The sequence below is a fragment of the Hylobates moloch genome, unplaced genomic scaffold (genome assembly GCF_009828535.3).
Source record: "Hylobates moloch isolate HMO894 unplaced genomic scaffold, HMol_V3 SCAFFOLD_7, whole genome shotgun sequence".
NCBI classification, from domain to species: Eukaryota; Metazoa; Chordata; class Mammalia; order Primates; family Hylobatidae; genus Hylobates; species Hylobates moloch.
In genome coordinates, this window is record NW_026652282.1 from 84,917,825 (window position 1) to 84,941,655 (window position 23,831).

Genomic DNA, 23,831 nt, shown 5'->3' on the forward strand with positions numbered 1-23,831 from the left:
AATAATAATAATAATAATAATAATAATAATAATAATAATAATAATAAATACAACAACCTTTCAAGATGTAGACAGTACGATAAGACATAAAGAGAAAACAAAAAAGTTAAAAAGCCAGGGGATGAAGTTAAAGTGTACAGTTTTACTGCATGTTATTACTCATAAGAGGGAGTTGAACAGTGAGAATGCATGAACACAGGGAGGGGAACATCACACACTGGGGCCTGTCAGGGGGTCGGGGGCAAGGGGAGGGATAGCATCAATAATTAGGACAAATACCTAATGCATGCAGGGCTTAAAACCTGGATAATGGGTTGATGGGTGCAGCAAACCACCATGGCACATGTACACCTATGTAACAAACCTGAGCATTCTGCACATGTATCTCAAAACTTAAAGTATAATTAAAAAAAAAAAAAAAACAGGCCAGGCGTGGTGGCTCATGCCTGTAATCCCAGCACTTTGGGAGGCCAAGGCAGGCAGATCACCTGAGGTCAGGAGTTGGAGACCAGCCTGGCCAACGTGGTGAAACCCCATCTCTACTTAAAATACAAAATTAGCCTGGCATGGTGGCAGGTGCCTGTAATCCCAGCTACTCGGGAGGCTGAAGCAGGAGAATCACTTGAACCTGGGAGGCAGAAGTTGCAGTGAGCCAAGATTGCACCATTGCACTCTAGCCTGGGCGACAAGAGGGAAACTCCATCTCAAAACAAAACAAAACAAAACAAAAAACAACTGCAAATAAATAAATAAATGAAGTGTAGAGTTTTTGTTAGTTTTCTTTTTACATGTTTGTTTGTTTGTTTATGCAATCAGTGTTAAGTTATCAGCAGTTTAAAATAGTGGGTAGTATGATTGGATTTGCAAGCCTCATGGTAAGTTCAAGTTGAAAAACATAAAACATACACCAAAAATGGAAAAAAAATTAAAGCATACCATCAGAGAAAAACACCTTCACTAAAAGGAAAATGGGAACAAAGGAAAGAAGGAAGACAAGACTGTAAAACAACCAGAAAACAAATAACAAAATGGCAGGAGTAAGTCCCTACTTATCAATAATAACATTAAATGTAAATGGACTAAATTCACCAATCAAAAGACATCGAGTGGCTGAATGAATGAAAAAAAAAAGTAGAACTATTACATGCTTCGCCTATAAAAACACACATAGACTAGAAATAAAGGGATGGAAAAAGATATTCCATGCCAATGGAAACCAAAAAAAGAGCAGGAGTAGCTATACTTATATCAGACAAAATACATTTCTAGACAAAAACTGTAAGGAGAGACAAAGTCATTATATAATGATGGAATCAATTTAGCAAGAGGATATAATTGCAGATATACATGCACCCAACAATGGAGCACTCAGAAATATAAACCAAATACTATTAAAGCTAAAGACAGAGATAGGCCCCAGTAAAATAATAGCTGGAGACCTCAACACCCCACTTGCAGCATTGGACAGATCTTCCAGACATAAAATCAACAAAGAAACAACTGACTTAATCTGCAGTATAGAACAAATGAACCCAATAGATATTTACATAACATTTCATCTAACAGCTGCAGAATACACATTCTTCTACTTAGCACATGGCTCATTCTCAAGAATAGACCATATGTTAGGTCACAAAATAAGTCTTAACACATTCAAAAAATGGAAATAATGTCAATCATCTTCTTTAACCACCACAGAATAAGACTAGAAATCAATAACAAGATGAATTTTGGAAATGATACAAACACATGGAAATTAAGCAATATGTTCCAGAATGACCAGTGGATCAATAAAAAAATTAAGAAGGAAATTGAAAAATTTCTTGAAACAAATGATAATGGAAACACAACATACTAAAACCTATGGGATACAGCAAAAGCAGTACTAAGAGGGGAATGCATAGCTATAAATGCCTACATCAAAGAAGAAGAAAACCTTCAAATAAATACCTAATGATGCACTTAAAGAACTAGAAAAACAAGAGCAAACCAAATACAAAATTAGGAGAAGAAAATAAATATAAGGATTAGAGCAGAAATAAATGAATTTGAAATGACTAACATACAAAAGATCAATGAAACAAAAAGGTGGTTTTTTGAAAACTTAAAATTGACAAACCTTTAGCCAGACTCATGAAGAAACAAAGGGAGAAGACCCAAATAAATAAAATTGGAAGTGAAAAGGGAGTCATTACAACCAACATCACAGAAATTCAAAGAATCATTAGTGGCTACTATGAACAACTATATGCCAATAAATTTGAAAATCTAAAGGAAATGGATAATTTCCTTGACATGCAGTATGGTAAGATTAAACCATGAGCAAATCCAAAACCTGAACATATCAATAACAAGTAACAGGATTGAACCCATAATGAAAAGATTCCTAGCAAGGAAAAGCCCATGACCCAATGGCTTCACTGCTGAATTCTACCAAACATTTAAAGAAGAACTAATACCAATCTTACTCAAAATGTTCCAAAAAATAGAGGCAGAGGGAATAATTTCAAGCCCATTCTATTAGGCCAGTGTTACCCTGATACCAGAACCAGACAAAGACACATTAGAAAAAGAAAACTACAGGCCAATAGCTCTGATGAATATTGATGCAAAAACCTTCAACAAAATACTAGCAAACAGAATTGAACTGTACTTCAAAAAGATCTTTTGTCATGACCCAGTGGGATTTATCCCAGGGATGTAAAAATGGTTCCAAAAATGTAAATAAATCAGTGTGATATCTTATATCAACAGAAAAAACGACAAAACATGTAATCATTACAATGGGTGCTGAAAAAGCATTTAATAAAGTTCAACATCCCTTCTTGATTAAGAAAAACTCTCAAAAAACTAAGGATAGAAGGAACATAGCTTAACATAATAAAAGCCATATACAACAGACTCACAGCTAGTATCATACTGAATGGGGAAAAACTGAAAGCCTTTCCCCTAAGATCTAGACATGACAAGGATGTCTGATGTCAACACTGTTATTTGACATAGCACTGTGAGTCCTAGCTAGAGAAATCAGACATGACAAAGATATAAAGGCATCCAAATTGGAAAGGAAGAAGTCAAATTATCCTTATTTATAGATGTTATGATCTATATTTGTAAAACCTGAAAGACTCCACAAGAAAACTATTAGAACTGATCAACAAATTCAGTAAAGTTGCAGGATACAAAATCAACACAATAAAATCAGTAGCATGCGAGCAATTTGAAAAAGAAATTTAAAAAGTAATCCCATGTATCATAAGCACACATAAAATTAAATACCTAGGAATTAACCAAAGAAGTAAAAGATCACTATGCTGAAAACTCAGTTTTTATCTGCAAATGTCTTTATTTCGCCTTCATGTTTGAAGGATATTTTTGCCAGATATACTATTCTAGGGTAAAAATTATTATCCTTTTGAATAAACTTTCTATCCCTATTTCTTTCTTTACCTCCTTTTTAAAGCTAACATCTCCTTCTCCACCTACTCTTTAAGCCCAATAACTCTTAGATTTGCCCTTTTCATGCTATTTTCTAGATCCTGTAGGCATGCTTCATTGTTTCGTATTTTTTTTCTTTTGTCACTTGTGACTATGTATTTTGAAATAGACTGCCTTCAGGCTCACTAATTCTTGTGATCAATTCTGCTATTAATGCATTCTTCAGTATGCAGCTCCAAAATTTCTGCCTGATTCTTTTTAATTATTTCAATGTCTTTGTTAAATTTATCTGATAGAATTTTGAATTCCTTCTCTGTGGTATCCTGAATTCCATTAAGTTTCCTCAAAACAGCTATTTCAACTTCTCTGTCTGAGAGGTCACACATCTCTGTTTTTCCAAGATTGGTCCCTGGTGCCTTATTTAGTTTGGTGAGGTTATGTTTCCCTGGCTGCTCTTGATGCTTGTTGATGTTGGTTGGTTTTTGGACGTTGAAAAGTTAGGTATTTATTGTACTCTTCACAATCTGGGGAAGGCTTTCCAGGTATTTTAAGGAACTTGGGCCCCAAGCTCTATAACACTGTGGTTCTTGCAGACTCATAGAAGTAACACGTGTTGGTCTTGGTTAAGATTCGGAAGAATTCCCTGGATTACAAGGCAGACACTCTTGTTCTCTTCCCTTACATTCTCCCAAACAATCAATCTCTCTCTCTCTCTCTCTCTTCCTCCCCTCCTCCACATGGCCTGGAGCTGGGGGCGGGGTGACACAAGCACCCCTGTGGCCATCACCACTGGAACTGCCCTGAGTCAGACCTGAAGCTAGCACAGCACTGGGTCTCTCCCAAGGCAAGCTGTACCAACTACCTGGCTACCACCAGTGTTTGCTCAAGGCTCTAGAGCTCTACAATCAGCAGATGGCAAAGCCAGCCAGGCCTGTGTCCTACCCTTCAGGGTGATGAGTTCCCCAAGGCCCCATGTGGATCCAGAGATGCTGTGTGATTTTGGATTTTTGTGAAGGTGCTTTTTTGTGTGCAGATAGTTGTAAAATTTGGCATTCCTGCAAGGGGAGTGATCAGTGGAGCCTTCTATTCTGCCATCTTGCTCCATCCTCCAATTTCTTTTTGTTTTCTGGGATTTTGTTTTTTTGTTTTGTTTTGTTTTTTGTTTTTACTTAGCATGTATAACCTTAAATATTTAATATAATATACTTATTTTGTTGACTATATATTATCTGTCTCCCAACTACTCCCCACCCCCATCCCAGAATGCACACTCTCAGTGATGTTTCCCAAGAATCTAGAACAGTATTTGGCACCAAGTGTGTGCTCAATTCTTAGTGGAAAGCATTAAGAATAAATTAAAAAGATAAAAAGTAAGGATAACACAAAACTCTATTACTGAGGTTCAAATATGTAGAAGCTTAAAAAACATATACAAATATATATTTAGTAAAACAAATTTTAAGAAAAACAAGAGTAGTAAGTCCTTAACAAAGTTTTGAGTTGACTCTGGCTTCCTATAGATATTTCTAGTCAATTTTATTAAGTCCATTTTCTTTTTATATGTGTACTGAGATTTGTGTATTACATTGTGAAAATAGTAAAAGCAAACTAGAGGGATAGAAAAAAAATATGAGGAGTTAAGCTGACCTAACATAAATAAATTTTGATAGCTATATAATTAGAGAAATTAACAAGGAAATGACACTATAGTCTCATATATGGTGTGAAGTAAGTCCAATACTATACTTAAAAAGACTGGAAAGATAATAACATTTCAAAAAATCTGTAAAAGTCTGAAGCACATATTATGTTACTAAGTGGTCAGTGAAGACTCCCCATTTTATTCTTGTAAGTGGCCGTATCAGTCAAGATTCTCCAGAGAAATAGAACCAGTATATATTTTCAAAGAATATATATTTTTAAAGTATTTTTAATTTAAATTTATTTGAAAGAATTGGCTTATGCAATTGTGGGGGCTGGCAAGTTTGAAGTTCATAGAGCAGGCCAGCAGGCTCATATGGGAGCTGACACAGTCTTGCATCAGAATCTTTCTTTATCTGGGAAACCTCAGTTTTTGCTCATGAAGACTTTCAGCTGGCTAGATGAAGCCCACTCATATTACTCAAAGTAATATCCTTTACTTAAAGCCAACTGATTGCAACTGCTAACCACATCTACAAGAAAACCTACACGGCAATGCCTAGATTGCTGTTTGATTAAATAACTATTATAGCCTAGCCAAGTTGACACATTACAGTGACTAAAATGCTTTCATCAAGAACTTTCTCTGAAGCATCATGTCAATTTTTGGGGAAACTTCTACTCAGATCTGCCCCAGTGATTTTCAATGTACATATTGCCACACACTACGCTTTCAATTCTATAAATATTCATTGAATATCTACCATTGGTAGCCACTACAGGAATGTCTGTTCCCGAGGAGCTCCAGAAATTTTTGTGTGTAGTAACTTTATTTGATATATCAGTAACACTTATTACTTTCAAGCAAATAAGTCAGCTTTCAAAGGATGCATCCGAGTAAGCTACTGACAAAGTTTTACCAACAAGATTTGATAGGTTATTTGTCTATCATATCATTTAGTGTTCAGCATTAAGAGTCACTTTGTAGTCTCAAAAGTTGCCTCTACTGTGTTGTTTGAAAATTTAAAGACAACTTCATCATAATGAGGACACACCATCTTCTTTATATTCTGGCCTCTTGTATGATTTATATTCCTTATCTTTAAGTCCATTCTGTTCTGTCTACACCTACCTTTCTTATTTTTAATGCACTTTTACTACACTAGTTGTTCTTTGCTAAAAATCATAAAGTGGGATCAAAATAAGGAATGCGTGTCACATAAAAGCTAGAATGTAATGGGGATGGTGTGAACTCATTATATTGACCAATTGTAATGGCATTTTCTTTTTCATTTATGTCACTGAAGTTGCATTGTAAGAAACAACTAGAATTCTTAGAGTATTACAATTGTTGAAGTGAGAATATACGTAATAAACTTTGTGGCTACTCTCTTCCTGCATAATTTCTGTGCTGGCAGTCAGATATTTTTGATCCTGCAACTGTGGTCCAAACTTAGGTTTAGGGTCATTGTCAGGCCACCTTTATTGTTAGTCCTCTCTGATCCTTGACCAAGTTAATTGAGCTTTTTGTCTTCCAAGTCTCGGAAATTGGCCACAGTCTTACTTCCCCATGTTTTCTCCATTCTGTTGTGCTGCTTAGAATTAAATTCCTTCATGACCAAGTTTCCTCCAGCTTCTTGCCAATCATCTCACGTCTGGTCTCATGTCTGAGCTACAGTCTCCTGGTGTGAGATCTCCCTTTATCTGACAGCTGACTTTCCTGGATCTTTATCTCCTACCTGAAGCCAGAGCCACACAAAGTCTCCTCCCTAGAGGTGGGTTCTGTCTGCTGAACAGAATCCATTCTTCGCTCTTCACAAACTGACTCTTTGCTACCTTTAATTTTTCTTCAGAGATTGTGGCAAAGAAGCTTCCCTGATTGCCGACTACATCCATCCCTTTGCCATGCCCTAACTATAAATCAGCACTATTTCTATAACTGCAAGTAAAACGCAGAGATAACTTTGAAAAATGTATATTTCTTTATTGATTTCTTTAAATTTGGCATATTATTTTATGAAAGAAATGCATGTGCCTATCAAATATAGTAAGCAGTGAACATCTCATCTTCTCCCTCCTCTGATCTCACTCCTTGGAGAAACTACAGTTAACAGTCTGTCTATCAGCAGTGATATTCAACCCCCACTGCATCTTAGGATCACCTGAGGAGTTTTTCAAAATGCTGATATCTGTTCTCCACTTAGTGATCTGTTGCCAAATGTTTACCAACCAGAGCTGCAGGTTGGGAGGCTGAGTTGTAGTATTTGCTGATTTCCATGGCATAAATACTGTTTCCATGGCCAATTTCAACACACCAATGTGAGATAGTGAAGTCAATCAGTGCAAAATTCCTGAAGATTTTATGGTCTTGCCTTATGATCCCGTATAAGTTGGCTTCAGCAGACCACCGCCTCCACCCTTATCCCGTTCCATAATAATTAAATCAGAATATCTGAGGATCTGTCCAAGGTAAGTTTGTCTCACAAAGAGCCCTTGTAAAGTAATGTTTGGCCCCTGGATTTGTAACCTGTCTCTGTCATTTAATAGTGGGATAATGTTGAGAAACTTACTGTGCCTCAATTTTCTTCATCTGTAACATGGGAATATTAATCACGTCTACTTTATAGGATAATTCTGAGGATTAAAAGAATTCATGTAAGATACTTAGAAGAGTGCCTGGCATATTAGGAATTTTTACTCTCTCTTAAGTCAGTTTCTTCATATCAACTAGACTTCTTTGAGAAGACTGTCCAAACTTGACTCTGGCCACAATTTTTAGTGTTAATTTTTGTGTGTGTTAAGTTATCCAAAGCAACTCAGGAGTTCTGTGCTGGAAAAAATTAAAGATGACTTAGATTGAGAATTTAGACTGAGTACAAATAAGAATTTTAATTAAAACCACAACTCAAATTCACAGAATGGTATATTTCATTCCTTACACCATGCTAGGGTAAAGAGGGTTAGTGAACATTTGATTAGGGAGAACATTTCCTTTTCACCAATATTGTGACCCTAGGTAAAAGATGCTAAAAACACACTCCTCTGAAGATGCTTCACTCCATGAATTAAATACAGGTTTGGTCATAAATAATTACCCTGAAATGAATTTCTGAAGGACAGATAAAGCATTCAGATTCACTGTTCATATCATCAAAAAGCTTGATCCTTTAAAATAAAACCTCTAAAATAATAAATAAAAAATTAAAAAAACTCTATTCAATTTTAATAAACAAATTTTAGAACCTGAAATCACCTTAGAGATCATTCTCTACTGAATTAAAAGTGAAGGACTTGCTGCTAATTATATCTGATGTATAAGCAAGTTTGGAACGATCCCATGGCATTTTCTCAAATATTCTTGGGCTCTCAGTTATTCTCTCCATCAACTGAGCTTTGATTTTTTTTAATGCTCAAAGTTCCTGCTAACCACACTTTACCAGGACCCTTGGAACAATGGGAGACTTAGTAAACAAGAAAATAAAGGAAAAATAATAGAAGGTTATTTCTAAATAACATAATTGGACAAGCTTGGAAATGCCCTCCTGCAGCAACAGAGCTTACAAGATAATATGTAGGATTCAAATCCAGAGCAAGTTGATCTAACTTATAATGATCTAGTTTGTATAAATAATCCACATTCCCACAGCTCTTCTAGACTAAACACTGTTTATAGTGGAAAGAGTAGGATAAAATTACTGTGTAGGCTAGCTTACAGAGTAGCAATTATGCTCTCAGACTTGGATATTTTATTATGTGGTTTTCTTTAAAAGTGTTTTTAAATTTGTATATGATGCGAAGTATCAGGGAGTAGAGGGAGGTGAACCAGCATTTTTTTTCCATATATGTCTGTGTCTATTTCTGGACTTTCTATTCTGTTTCTTTTATTTATTTATCTTTGCCAATATCTAAACTGCCTTGATTACTACAGCTTTTAATAAGTCTTAGGTAATATTTGTCCTCCAATTTTCTTCTTTATTTAATAAATTTGTTTTGGTGAATCTAGGTGCTTTGTGTTTCCATATCAATTTTTAAAAATTTTTTTATTATACTTTAAGTTCTGGGATACATGTGCAGAATGTGCAGGTTACATAGGTATACACGTGCCATGGTGGTTTGCTACGCCCATCAACCCGTCATCTACCTTAGGTATTTCTCCTAATGCTATCCATCCCCTAGCCCCCCACCCCTGCTAGACCCCAGTGTGCGATGTTCCCCTCCGTGTGTCCACGTGTTCTCATTGTTCAACTCCTGCTTATGAGTGAGAACATGCGGTGTTTGGTTTTCTGTTCTTGTATTAGTTTGCTGATGGTTTCCAGCTTCATCTATGTCCCTGCAAAGGACATGAACTCATCCTTTTTATGGCTGCATAGTATTCCATGGTGTATATGTGCCACATTTTCTTTATCCAGTCTATCATTGATGGGCATTTGGGTTGGTTCCAAGTCTTTGCTATTGTGAACAGTGCTGCAATAAACATACGTGTGCATGTGTCTTTATAGTAAAATGATTTATAATCCTTTGGGTATATACCCAGTAATGGGATTGCTGGGTCAAATGGTATTTCTGGTTCTAGATCCTTGAGGAATTGCCACACTGTCTTCCAGAGTGGTTGAACTAATTTACACTCCCACCAACAGTGTAAAAGCATTCCTATTTCTCCACATCCTCTCCAGCATCTGTTGTTTCCTGACTTCTTAACGATTGCCATTCTAACTGGCATGAAATGGTATCTCATTGTGGTTTTGATTTGCATTTCTCTAATGATCAGTGATGATGAGCTTTTTTTCGTATGTTTGTTGACCGCATAAATGTCTTCTTTTGAGAAATGTCTGTTCATATCCTTCACCCACTTTTTGATGGGGTTGTTTTTTTCTTGTAAATTTGTTTAGGTCTTTTGTAGATTCTGAATATTAGCCCTTTGTCAGATGGATAGATTGCAAAAATTTTCTCCCATTCTGTAGATTGCCTGTTCACTCTAATGATAGTTTCTTTTGCTGTGCAGAAGCTCTTTAGTTTAATTAGATCCCATTTGTCAATTTTGGCTTTTGTTGCCATTGCTTTTGAGAACAAGCATTTTTTAAAGTTGTTATTTCACACAGAGTACTATGGGTAGCAGTTTCCATAGACTGTCCTATGAAGTCTCATGACAACTACAGAAGTTAGGTTTTTTTGTTTGTTTTTTATTTTTGATGCAACTCAGTAATTTTTATCACAACTGGAAGACAATACATCACAGAAACTTATGGTAGGTCTGGGGAAAAGTGTTATTTACAAAAAATGATGAAATAGTTTGTCTTTGGCAATATGATTACATACAAAGAATGCAAAATGCAGGTATACATGCTTTCCAAGCAACACCATCAAGTCCCTAGAGTTTGGCTGATTGTGCCTGCCTCCATATTGTTTCTTTAGGTTCACACGAACATAACTGAACATCACATTATTTCTCCTTTATGGTTCTCCCTTTCTATTCATGATATTGGCATGAATATCAGAAAAAAAAATGGCTTTCGAAAAATTATTACTCCTGTAAATTAATTTGGCCATGTAGGTCTATTGGCCAGCCAAGGTCAGATAACCCTAAGCATCAATAGTAAGACTCTTGGTCTTCTGATTGCTTTATCACTTTTTTTTCTGTAAAACAAAACAAAACTCAGAAATGTTACAGAATCAGAGTATTAAAAAATGTAGAAGTGTATATGCTTCCCATACACACATGGATACATTTTTCCTGCACATTTTCATGATGGCAGTTTTAAGTAGTGAGTGTGAATGACACAGCATGAAACTGGTTACTGAATCAGCTATGAGCTGAGATGGCCTCAACATACATACTCAAGAAATGTTGCATGTTTAAATAACTGAGAGTGTGCTAAATCTCATCTAATAAAAGGAGGAGAGGGGCTGGGGAACTCAGAACACAGTCATGTAAACCTAAGGGTTGGGCCTGAACGATGATTACTCTGCACACGTGCCTTCTAGGTGCTGAGTGTGTGTTCCGGTAGCATTGACGTTGACCTCCTTGCGGATTCAGCCACAGGTTTCTGACAAGCTTGAGGAAGCAATGGTAATTTTAGCTTATTCAGTTTTGTCTTCAGATAATGAAAAGCTTTTGTAAAACAGCTGAGTGTCAATATGAGTTATATGGCTTCAATCTCCTTTAAAAATAAAATTCTTAAGGGCCCAAAACAAAGAAGAGGGGGCAAATTAAAAAAAAGAAAAGAAAAGAAAACCAAACCCAAAACAAAACAAGAGAAAAAAAAATGCTGATATTGCCACAAATCATTAGAAATCTCCTGACATGCTGAAACCAAATGGCCTTAAGTTCAAAACAAATCAGTGACTTGTTTTTATTTTTTTTGTGATTTCATTTTGCTCTTTCTGCCCCTTTGCCGTCCGATTGGTGATGTTATTCAAACAGGATCGGATCTCTGCTAAGTGCAGGAGCGACCCCGCTGCTTCTTTAATCTCGTCTTCGCCCTGGTAGGGGGCGGTGCCGGGGGGTGCTTTACAGTGCGTCTCTTTTTGAGGGGGCAGTGTGTCGCTGGGGACCTTCCTGGCCTTAGCAAAGTCCTGGCGTTTCTTGTGCTGGGATGCGTACGCGCTGTCCCCCCAGAGCATCCTCGGGCTCCTTCTGGCTGTGTTTCCTGTCGTCCTCTTCCCTGTCGCTGGGGCTCTCGTGGCTCCGGAAGCTCCCCCTCGCTGCCCTCATTGCCCTCCTGGCTCTCTTTGCTGGCAAACTTGTAGTGGTCGTCGGCCGAGGAGGAGGAGGGGATGGAGTCGTTGGTGGGCAAGGTGCTCCGGGCGTTGGAGGATTTGGCATTGCTGTAGTTGTGATCCTCCTTGGGGTCTCCACTAACCACCGGGGAGCCATACGATGGCTCGCTCTCAGTCCACATCCGGCAGCTGGTGATGCTGTTCCTTATAGCAGCCGTCATCTCAATGGGACTGATCGGCAGCTGCCGCACACCAGGAAACAGTCCTCTCAGCTCAGGACTCGCGCTCCATTTTGTATCACTCCTGGAGTGTATCTCAGGGGGAGTCCCATGGCCCTTGGAGAAGGGCTCCATTTCTCTTGAAGAAGGTACTGCCCGGCCAGACGGGTAGACCTGATGTGCTTTGATATGCCTGAGGACAGGTGGGAGGTGTATTGAACACGTGTGGGTGTGGGTGTGGGTGTGGGTGATAAGGTGTCTTTTTCAAAGCCTGAGTTAGATTTTGTCTATACTCTGGGTCTATGCACCACAACGACCCTTTCCCAATACTCTGACTCCTCTCTTTGTCCACTTTCTTAAAATCCTTATTCAACGACAAATTGTGTCTCACTGAGTATTTCCACCCAGTAGGTGCATTTGCAAAATATGGAAAATGTTTCAAGATCCAGTTGTAAATATCTTTCACTGGCAGGCGCTTGGTTGGAGAGTCCTCGATGGCCATAAATATGAGGCAGCTAAAGGAGTAAGGGGGGGTTGCAGTTGGGGTTCTGCCTGGCATCGTAGGGCATATCAGAGTGGGTGGGGACAGGGGCCGTCATGGTCCAAGCCCTGGACCGGGCTGACACTCTTGAGGATCGACTCCCCAAAGCTCTTCAGCAAGTTCTTGCTCTCATGCAGCCGGCTCAGGTTGGTCAGCTCTTCATCTTCCATGGTCCCCTCTTTCAATAGGATGTCAGGCAGAGAAAAGTCGAGGTCATCGTCTTCCTAAACGGCCTTGGAGAAACCGCTGCCCCAGTAACACTGACTCAGTCCACTGGAGACACTAACTCCTGAGCTTTCTAGCATCTTAATGGGAGGCATGACGGGACCCATTTACATGAAGACTCCTGAGTCAGAATGGGTCCAGAAAACCGAGGTCAGCATTGCTTCCGTCACAGAAAGGACAGAAGAGCCTCCATAATCACGAGAATGCTGGTCTTCTTGGGGCTTCGATCACCTGCCCCCGCGTTGCTTCTCACGGCCGCATTCCAGGGATGCGGCGACGCTGGACTCGCGTGTGGCCCAGCCGCTGGGTCGCGCCGTCTCCCAGCCGAACTGCTGCCGGAACCCCGGCTCCTGTGCCTGGCGCCCGCCCGGTACCCGCCCGGGCCAGAAGTTAGGTTTTTTAATTCGCTAAAGGTTTAGGATTAATAGTTCGTGAAACTGTTTTACACATTTCAGGGTGACTCCAAAATTCTTCATCAATATTAGACTCATGCTCCTTATGAAAATGCAAAATAAATGCAGTTTTTCTACAAGATCATTATAAGCTTATGTATTTGCCTTATACATACTTTTGTAATTTCCACTGAGAGTAGAAATCATCAAATCTTACTCATCTTTGCATCTCTCACTAAGCATTATAGCCTAACACAGAGAGGTGCCCATTAAATGTCTGTTAACAAAACAACAGACATCAAAGGAAAGCTTTAGATCTGGAATAACTAAAAATATTCTGACATTATTTGGTATATGTTAAATAGCTCATAACAAATTTTATTATACTTTAAATAGTGCATAATAACATTTTAAAAATCCATGCAACAAGAATCTCTCATATGATGAATTCCTAGAAATGATGCTGCAAGTTCAGAGGTCTGTAAATTGTGTAAAATGTAAGTGGTGAATATTTTTCAAACAAATGTATATTGTGAAATTCAAATATTATAAACAGTTTAATTTACAAAACAAATAAAATACAAAGAAGAAAGCAATCATGATTACTTCCTTAACTCAGCAATGGCAGCAATATTCTTAATCTTCATTACTACACACAAACACACAAACACACACATGTACTAATGTGTGTTGCTCATCCTATGTACCAGTGGAATACAGGGTAAGGGATGTGGCCTACTTAAGGTGCTGTAAAGAGAAATGGGTCTGTTTCTTACTCTAGTGCTCTATCCAACAGATAGAAGAACAGAAGAACCCATTTATTCTTCTGAACACCTTTCCAAATTAGCCTCCAGAGAAATCAGTAGACATTATTTTTGTTGACATTCCCAATCTTCTTAAAACAATTAAAGAATGGGGGCAAGGAAATGAGCACATCAATGACATGCAAAAGAAAGGAGAGAGTTCTGTTGTTGAGGTCCTAGATAGTAACGATCACTCTGTTATTATCTAACTCTTCTTCCCCAGAAGTTATTGTCTTTGAATTTGCACAACAAAGTTTGCTGGCTGGATGACCTGTCTAACATTATAAAGAAGGCCCCCAAAGTCAAGATCCTGAACCTCTCCAAAAATGAGATGAGAAGAAAGGGCCAGATCAAATTTGGGTTGAGGGTAAACTGTAGTGCACATCAGGATGATAACAAGAAATAGGATCTCCAGCAGACACAGGCCAGCTCCTGGAAATGTCCTCACTGGCCAGACCACCCACTCCTGCTCTTCTTTTTCTCCTAGGAGTAGCTTGTGCAAGTACTTCAAGGATAGCAGAAATATAAAAACGCTCAAGTTTGTGATGGGGAAGACTGGGCAAGGTAAGGGGGTGATGGGAGCAATCACAGCGGCCCAGGGCCAGGGTGTGTCAGCACCCCCCCCCCCCCCCCCCCGCAAATCCTTGCTTCTCCTCTCCTCTACAGACCTGCGGGGGCAGCTGCTGAAGCACACAAAACATGACATTGTGGACTCCCTCAGTGTGTTGTCCAAAACTCAGCATGACCTCAGCTCCTTCCTGGTGGACATGTGTTACCAGAAGGCAAGCACCTGCTTACTCCCTTGGACAGGCCCAGAGAGCCAGAGGTGGGTAGGAGGTTAAGGGGGATCCTGAGCACTGGAGCTCTTCCCTTTCAGAAATGGATGCTCTAGTTTTCTGTCTACGGTGTGTTGAAAGAAGGTGAGTGTCTGTAGAGTCCCCTCCCCAAATCCCCCACTGCTCCTTCCCCCTGGCTGGGCTCCCTCTCAGAACTCTCCCAGCTTCCCTGACCCCTTTTGTTCCCTTCCTATTCACCCTGTGTTCTTCCGTTCCCACTCTACTCCCAAAGAATTACCTGTCTTATTGCTAAGTCATAAATTTAATAAAAGTTTAGAAATACTTTCTATATTGCCAAAAGAAAAAATATTAAAATCTGAAAAGCTGGAAGAACATATTTGCAAGAATATTGCAGACTTTGTGTTAATATCCCTGTGCTAAAGGACTTTTGCTTACCAGGAGAAAGTGTAACAAATATCAACAGTTAATTTCCCTGAAAAGCAAAATGATTCTATAATAAACATCTGCATCCAAACCACATTTGGTAAAGAAATAAGAATTAAAAGATGTCACAATATGTGAAAAAATCAGTTTGCAGAAAATTATGTGACTTCAAATTCTTAAAATAATATGTATAGTATGTATATGTATGTTTGTTACTTACAAATATTTTAAGGTAGGTAAACATCTGCCTTGCATATCTAGAAAGTGTGCGCCAGATTGGTAAATAGATTACAGTGAATATCTTTAGGTCATCGTGAGGTGATCATATTGATAGAAGGTGCAGAATAACTTTATTTTCAAAATATACATTTTATAATGTTGAATATTTTATAATTAGGCAAACTTCAGGGACAGCAAGGAACTGGTGATTCTGCAAATAAGTTTTCTCCTCTTCCATAAAGGAATACAATGTAATGCATTGGACAAAGACTGAATAGCTGAGCTCTCTGTTTGTAACAAGTACCTGGGTCTGAGGCCCTGATTGTAGCTAACCAATTCTGCAAGAGTATTTCCCTTGGAAACGGCTCCCTGGGAGTTAGGCTGGTAGCGAACTTAGGGGGCAGTAAGAAAAGTAAATTCTGTCTCCTCTAGCCCCCAGAGGTCTCCTCTCTATGCCTTTGAAGAAGGGACTTCCTGTAAGGACTCCATCTTGTCCACTAACAAAGTTGCTTGGGACTTGCTCTCACCTTCCTCAGCTGCCCTCCCCAAACTTCTGCAAACCCCGAGCTCTAGACTACACAGATTCCCCTTAAGAGAGCCCTGCGTGGACACTGGTGAAAGATCACTGCCTTAAGGACACACCATGGGTGAGTTGGTCAGCATGAAGCCTTGGCTTTAGGTCCCTACAGGGCAGGAGGGACTGAGCCCCCTCCCCACCTCCATTCCAACCCACATGACACCTAGCGGACTCTCCTTTAAATGGGAAGTAGCAAGAGGCCAGGCTGACTGTTTCCCACTCTCTTGAGGTCTTGGACCTAGTGGGTCCTGACATATCCATCCTGGCTCCACATGGGAAACTTCCCCTCCTGTGGTTATGGTAATGGCTGAGCCGAGATGTTCCCCTGGTTTAGGGAAAAGGTCTGAGTCTTGTGATCCTCTCTGGTCCGGGATTTGGGGAGTGAGGAGTGTCACCTGAGGTGAGGGATATTGGAAATTAACATTCTTGAGATTTATACTAGGGGTGGAGGAGGGGCAGGGAACCCACCAATACCCTCAAATTTTCAGCAGCCATTCAAAGTAGATTGTATTACCACTATAGCGTTTTTGAGGCTTGTTTTATAGGTCAGCATATAATCTGTTCTGAAATGTTGCATGTGCTGTCATATGCAGTGTTCTTTCTGTTCAGTAAATTTTGTTTGTTTGTTTTTTGAGATGGAGTCTCACTCTGTCGCCCAGGCTGGATTGCAGTGGCGCAATCTCGGCTCACTGCAAGCTCTGCCTCCTGGGTTCACACCATTCTCCTGCCTCAGCCTCCCGAGTAGCTGGGACTACAGGCGCCCACCACCATGCCCGGCAAATTTTTTTTTTTTGTATTTTTAGTAGAGACCGGGTTTCACCATGTTAGTCAGGATGGTCTGGATCTCCTGACCTCGTGATCCGCCCGCCTTGGCCTCCCAAAGTGCTGGGATTACGAGCGTGAGCCACCGCGCCCGGCCTCTGTTAAGTAAATTTTGTTAGTCATGTTTTTTAAATCTTCTTCACCTAATGGATTTTGTGGCTCTTTTATTTGTCATTCAGTGAAGTATGTTTAAGTTTCCTACTGAGAATGTGGATTTGTCCATTTCTTCATTTACTTCTGTCAGTTTTTACTGTGCATTTTTTTCTCCATTTACTTCCATCAATTTATTGCCATGTATATTTTGGCTTTGTGCTAAAAAGTACACACAAATTTGTTTTATTAACATCTTTATGTTGAATTGAACCATTTGTCCTTACAAAATATCCCTTCTTCTAGTAATATTTTACTGAAAGTATATTTTTTCTCTTATGAATAGTTATACCAGCTTTCATTTGGTCAGTGTTTTAATGCTATATTTTTTGCCATTTTTTTCCCAAATGTCTTGTGTTTTGTTTTACATATGTTCCTATTAAGGAGCATTTGATTGAATTAATTTTTAATTGAGTCTTATGATCTCTGTTTTTATTTGAAATCTTCAGTACATTACATATAACATAATTCCACATATAATTTGGCTTAAATATAACATTTTTCTGTTTGCTTTACATCTATTTTCCTATTCTAATTTTCTCTTTTCCTTTGTAAAATTTAAAATTATTATTTTTAAATTATTAATTTTTGCCTTATTTGGATTGATAATGTGACATTCTTCTGTCATTTTTGTAGTCTACCTTTTGGACTACAACATCCATTCTTGCCTCTAATGTACATTAGTTCTTTTACATATCCTTGGACAACACAGGTACCTTCCAATATTTTAACTCTTTTAATGCCCCTCCCAATATATTGGTGTGCATTTTTAATTATATATATTTATATATTTAAATTAATTTTTAAAATTATTTTTAATTTTTATCTTAAGTTCTGGGCTACATGTGCAGGTTTGTTACATAGTTAAATGTGTGCCATGGTGGTTTGCTGCACAGATCAACCCATCACCTAGGTAGTAAGCCCAGCATGCATTCGCTATTTTTCCCAATGCTCTGCCTCCCGCAACCCCACCTCTCCGACAGGCCCCAGTGTGTGTTGTTCCCCTCCCTCAACAAACTAATGCAGGAACAGAAAACCAAACACCGCATGTTGTCACTTATAAGTAAGAGCTGAACAATGAGAACACATATTTAAATTCTTTAAAGACATTATCACTGTATTATATAGTCAATATTCATTTAGATTTTCCTACGTATTTGCCAATGTAATTATTCCTCATTCCTTCTTGTATTTACTTGCCTCAATCTGGGACCATATTTCTTTGGCCTGAGGATGAATCTTTAGTTTTGAGTTGACTGGTGACAAATTTGCTTAGCTTTTGTTTGCATTAAAATGTCACAAGTAGGGCCGGGCACGGTGGCTCATGCTTGTAATCCCAGCACTTTGGGAGGCCAAGACAGGCGGATCACTTGAGGTCAGGAGTTGGAGACTAGCCTGGCCAATATGGTGAAACTTTGTCTCTACTAAAAATACAAAAATTAGCTGGGTGTGGTGGCACGTGCCTGTAATCCCAGCTACTCAGGAGGCTGAGGCAGGAGAATCACTTAAACCCAGAAGGCGGAGGTTGCAGTGAGCCAAGATCGTGCCATTTCATTCCAGCCTGGGCAACAAGAGCAAGACTCCAGCTCAACAACAACAACCACAACAACAACAAAAAAGTCACAAGTAGCCTGGAAAACATGGCAAAACCCTGTCTCGACAAACAAAAATTAGCCAGGCGTGGTGGTGCATGCCTGTAATCCCAGCTACGCTAGAGGCTAAGGTGGGATATTGCTTGAACCCAGGAGGCGGAGGTTGCAGTGAGCCAACACCGTGTCACTGCACTCCAGCCTGGGCAGCGACAGAGTGAGACCTGTCTCAAAAAAAAAAAAATTTTCACAAGTATGAAAAAAAATCACTTAAAGTGCTTTTTTCTATTTTCTCACTCCACAACAATCATCAGCACAGAAGACTTCTGTGACCAAATGTGAGGGGGAGTTTTCCCCACCAACAAGCAAGCAATCAGTTTTATAGTAAACACCTGCTGTGTGTCCTCTAATTTAATTTCAATAGTGTCAAAATTAAATTAGGTTACCTGGAGATAGCATCAGATCCCACAGGTTGGGGGCTCAGTCCCCAAGACTGGCCCCCTCCTTCAGACACCACCTGTCGGAAGTCTGGGACTCCAGAACTTCTGACTGATGGCCTTCAAGTTGGAGTTCCTACGACCCTCTTTTTGAATGTGATTAATTTGCTAGAATGGCTCACAGAACTCAGGGAAGCACTTACATTTACCAGCTTATTATAAAGAATATTGCAAATAATACAGACAAATAGATGTATGGGGCAAGGTACAAGGAAAGGATGTGGGGTTTCTATGCCCTCTCCAGGTGTGCCACCCTCCAGGAACTTTCATGTGTTCATCCATCCAGAAGCTCTCTGAACTCTGTCCTTTGACTTTTTATGTAGGCTTTTTATGTATGCATGACTGATTAATCCATTGGACATTGGTGACTGACTCACCCTTCAGCCCCTTGAAAGTGTCAGCCGTTTAATACTGCCTTGCTCTTTCCAGTGACCATCTCCCATCCCGAAGCTACCTAGGGGCTGCCAGCCTAGCATACAAAAAGACTTCACTTTGGAGTTTATAAAAGTTTTAGGAGCTGTATGCCAGGAAACAGGGTTGAAGATCTAATATATGTTTTGCAATATCACAGATGTTTATTTAACTTCCATTTTTTGAAAGATACAAAAATGGAAGTTAAATAAACACACAATTCTAGGCCTACAGCTATTATACTTTAGCACTCTGGGTATATAACATTACTTTCTTCAAGCTACATTATTTCTGTTTAAAAATTATATATAGACCCAGTCTTATTTTTGCTCATTTGAAGATAACCCATTGTTTTTGTTTTACTTTGAATATTTGCTTTTTTCTTTGGATTTCAACAGCTTTACTATGATGGACCTGGGTTTGGTTTTCCTCATGCCCCGCTGTACTTGAAATATACATTGCTTCTTGCATCTGTGACTTGGTATCTTTTGTTACTTTTTGAAACTGCTCAAACATTGTACCTTGAAATACTGCTTTTGCACTACTCTCGTTTCTTTCTTCTAGAACTCCAATTAAACATGTTTGGTGTATTTACTGTATCTCCTTTAATTTTGCCCCATGTCTTTTGGTATTCTTCATCATCTTGTGTCTTCATACTTCATTCTGGATATTTTCTTCAGATCCTTCTTTCCAAACCTCCTTGTTGTTCAAGGAGATGTAAAAGAACTTATATGCATTAGATTGTGATAAGGCAAGAATGTACATTGTAATCTGAAGGGTGAAGACCACAAAAGTATATCTGTTATGTTATGCTGCTAATCACAAAGTTGTTCTTAATTACAGTTATTGCATTTATGAATTCTAGAAATTCTATTCATTTTAATATATTTTCCAATTCTTGGCTGAAATGCTTAATCTTTTATATTCTTGACAATAATGCCATTATCTGATTATCTGGATTTTATGTGTTTTTTATTGTCCTTTTTTTGTTTGTTTGCTTGGTTTTTAATCATGTCATTTTATCTTCTTCTAGATTTTTTTTTTCAGAGAACTATATATAATAAATTGTAGATTTATTTATTTCAGTCTTAGGATGAAGTTGTCTTGCTCCAGGGAAGATTTTTTTCTGTCAACTTGATAGGTTGCAAGGAAAACCCCAAATCTCTTTAATCCCATTGATGATTGAGATGATTAATTTGGACTTCAGTCCCTTGGAGGGCTGGTCTATTTCCAGTTCACCCGTATTTACCTGACGTAGCTCTTAGAGGTTCCTATCTAAGCCTGAGTGGTTTGCCAAGGTCCCCTCTCCTTAACATACCCAACTTCAAATTTTATGCTCTTAGCTCTATGACTCTGGGAATTTGGCACAAATTCACAGCATTTTAGCATCGTACCTATATCCTTAGGCATCACCAACTGCTGCTAGAAAAAAATCAGCCCCAAGGATTGGGATTACATTCTGAGTTTCCTTTTTCCCCCTGGTATTTCCCCCATAACATCTTATTGTATCATTAGCTTTTTGATGCCTTTAAATAAACTTTTATTTTAAATTATTTTCCACACTTTTCTAGTTGTTCTCAGTTGGAAGTTTGGTGCAATGTAACTAGTGTCTCTTTGCTGGAAGAAAAACTCTAAATTTATTTTTTCAAATGCTGAGTTTGGTATAGTTCTTATTATCCTCATTATTATCTTCTTTACTATGTCTTCTCTCTAATGTTTGGAAGATAATGTCACAGGAATAGGAAAACACATGTAATATGCTTTCCATGAAGTTTTCCAGATGGACATATATGGCTAGCATGGATTCAGTATATCAGAAGTTTTTCTCATTTTATTGTATTGCCATTGCTTATCCTCATCTTATGCTTCCATCCTTGAGTTTATGAGATGAGTTCCATCCTTAAGTTATGCCTCTTGTCTATGAGACTGTCAGGTCTCTTTCAGCCTTCAACTACTCTCTGATATCTCAGCCACTTCCCTGATAATAAATTCTGGATCCTTCTCTTCTCACCATCCTCCTGACTAATTATGAATATATACATTGAGGGAATGTTTTTCAAAATATAAACTTTAAAAAGGGCAATTGTTTTATCAACATATACAAATTTTCAAAATGGTTGGTGAACTGGTGAGAATATAAGCTCATTCACTCACTCTTGATTAACATGCAAATAAGTATAAATGTATATTTTAAGTGCCACTTCTAAAAGTCTCTTAAATTTGAAAGCATTCATGTTTTGACCAAAGTAATCCACTTGTAGAATTATTGCAGGAAAAACTGTAAACAAATAATAGAATGTATATATAATCCTATTCTTTGCAGCATTGTTTATAGTAGCAAAAATTTGGAAAGATTTATTAAAATTTGAAATTTTATTAGTAGATTAAAGTTTGTGACAGACTTTTTTTTTTTTTTTGAGACGGAGTTTCGCTCTTGTTGCCCAAGCTGTGATCTTGGCTCACTGCAACCTCCGCCTCCTGGGTTCAAGCGATTCTCCTGCCCTAGCCTCCCGTGTAGCTGGGATTACAGCCATGTGCCGCCACGCCAGTCTAATTTTGTATTTTTAGTAGAGACGGGGTTTCTCCGTGTTGGCCAGACTGCTCTTGAACTCCCGACCTCAGGTGATCCACCCGCCTCGGCCTCCTAAAGTGCTGGGATTACAGGCGCGAGCTACCGCGCCTGACCTGTGACAAATTTTAACTATAATAATAATCTATTGTATAAATTATATTAAAGTCAGAAATTGTCATTTAGATATTTTAGAAAATATGAAAAAGGTAAATTTTGGACTAATCATATTTATTCTTTCCTGAGCTTCCAGCTCAGTGAGATTCAACCATCAGTTCTTGCTCTGGTAAACAGGTGACCTTAGCTTTAATTTCCACAGTGTCTTTAAAGGAAAGCATATTAATTTGATAGATAATAAAAATCAATTAAATATTATTTCTGAACATGCAATGATATAAAATGTTAACTGAAATAGTAGGTTACAGATATTTTTACAATATGATTGCAGTTTGAAAATATATCTGTGTATATATAACATATTCAGTAGCACACAAGCATACAGCAGCAAACATATTCACTTATCACCTCTCTGTTTCTCTCAGTCTCTCTGTCTTTCTCCCTCTCTCTCAAATTATTTGCTAAAGAAACTGGATCTTTTGTCATGCCTTTGGTTCATTGCCTATCCACAATGATAAAGCCCTAAATTGCTGCTGAGGCCTGATCAGATTCAGGTTTAATGTTTGGCAAGAATATTTCATAGGTGGTACCCATAACAAAGTACATTATATCTGGCTGTTTCCCTTTTTGTGATTTTTACAAGGCATTAATGATCATTGTATAAATTCTTTATTTAATTAGAAGTTTTTGAATGATGATAGTCAAATTCTATCTTGCCTTCTTCATATATTAGCTGAATATTCCTATAAAAATAAAATTTCATCAACAATTTGGCTATCTTTATGTACAGCTTGCACAGGGAAGGCAGAATAAATATTTGATTCTTCCCTTTTATTTACAAATTTTTATAAATATAAGTTGGTTTCCTGTCATTCTACAAATGTCATCAATAAGGTTCTTCTTGGTTGTTGTTTTTGAGTATCATTATGAACTCACGGCTTTTTAACATATTGATGGGATTCAAACCCTTGTTATAAGATTTTTGAGCAGAGGAATGAGAAGATTTGACTTATGCTTCAAAAAAATCACTCTCCCTGCTATGACGAAAACGCATGGTGAGGGAGCAAGTGTAAAAGCAGAGGGACAAGTTGGAAGGCAATGTAATCCAGGAGATAGATGTTGGTGACCTTGCCAGGGTAGTAGCAATGGAGGGAATGAAAAGGGGCCAGACTCTGGATATATTTTAAAGGTAGAGTCAAGAGACTTTCCTGATGAGTTGGATGTGAAGTATGAGAAAAAGAGAGCACTCCAAGCTATCATCAAATTTTGGGGACTGAACATTTCTGGATCAAATGCTCTAACACATATTTAATTTCACTTCCACTGCCATACAGGGAAAGTCCCAAAGGTTATGACTAACAAGACTATCTTGATCATAGGTCACATGGTGAAAGCAATGACTTTCCAGAGGAGTTCATCTGAGGCCTGGTCATAATAAGTATATTGTAAAGTGATCAGGAGTGAATAGAATGTTTACTCACAAGTATGTCCTGAGATAACATGGAGTAATTAATATATAATATGTATAAAATACAAACCTATGGATGGGCACGGTGGCTCATGTCTGTAATCGCAGCAATTTGGGAGACCGAGGCAGGCAAATTTCTTGAGCTCAGGAGTTCGAAACCAGCCTGGGCAACATGGTGAGACCCCATGTCTACCAAAAATTAAAAAAAAATAGCCTG

General features: G+C 38.4%; 1 protein-coding gene and 1 pseudogene across 1 annotated transcript in view; both read right to left on the minus strand.

Annotated features, from left to right (window-relative positions):
• Positions 1–23,831, minus strand: part of TMSB15A (thymosin beta 15A) — an 80,317-nt gene that overhangs the window by 22,392 nt on the left and 34,094 nt on the right. The gene's annotated exons all lie outside the window — the stretch shown is intronic.
• Positions 11,416–12,887, minus strand: LOC116811140 (forkhead box protein N3-like; annotated as a pseudogene).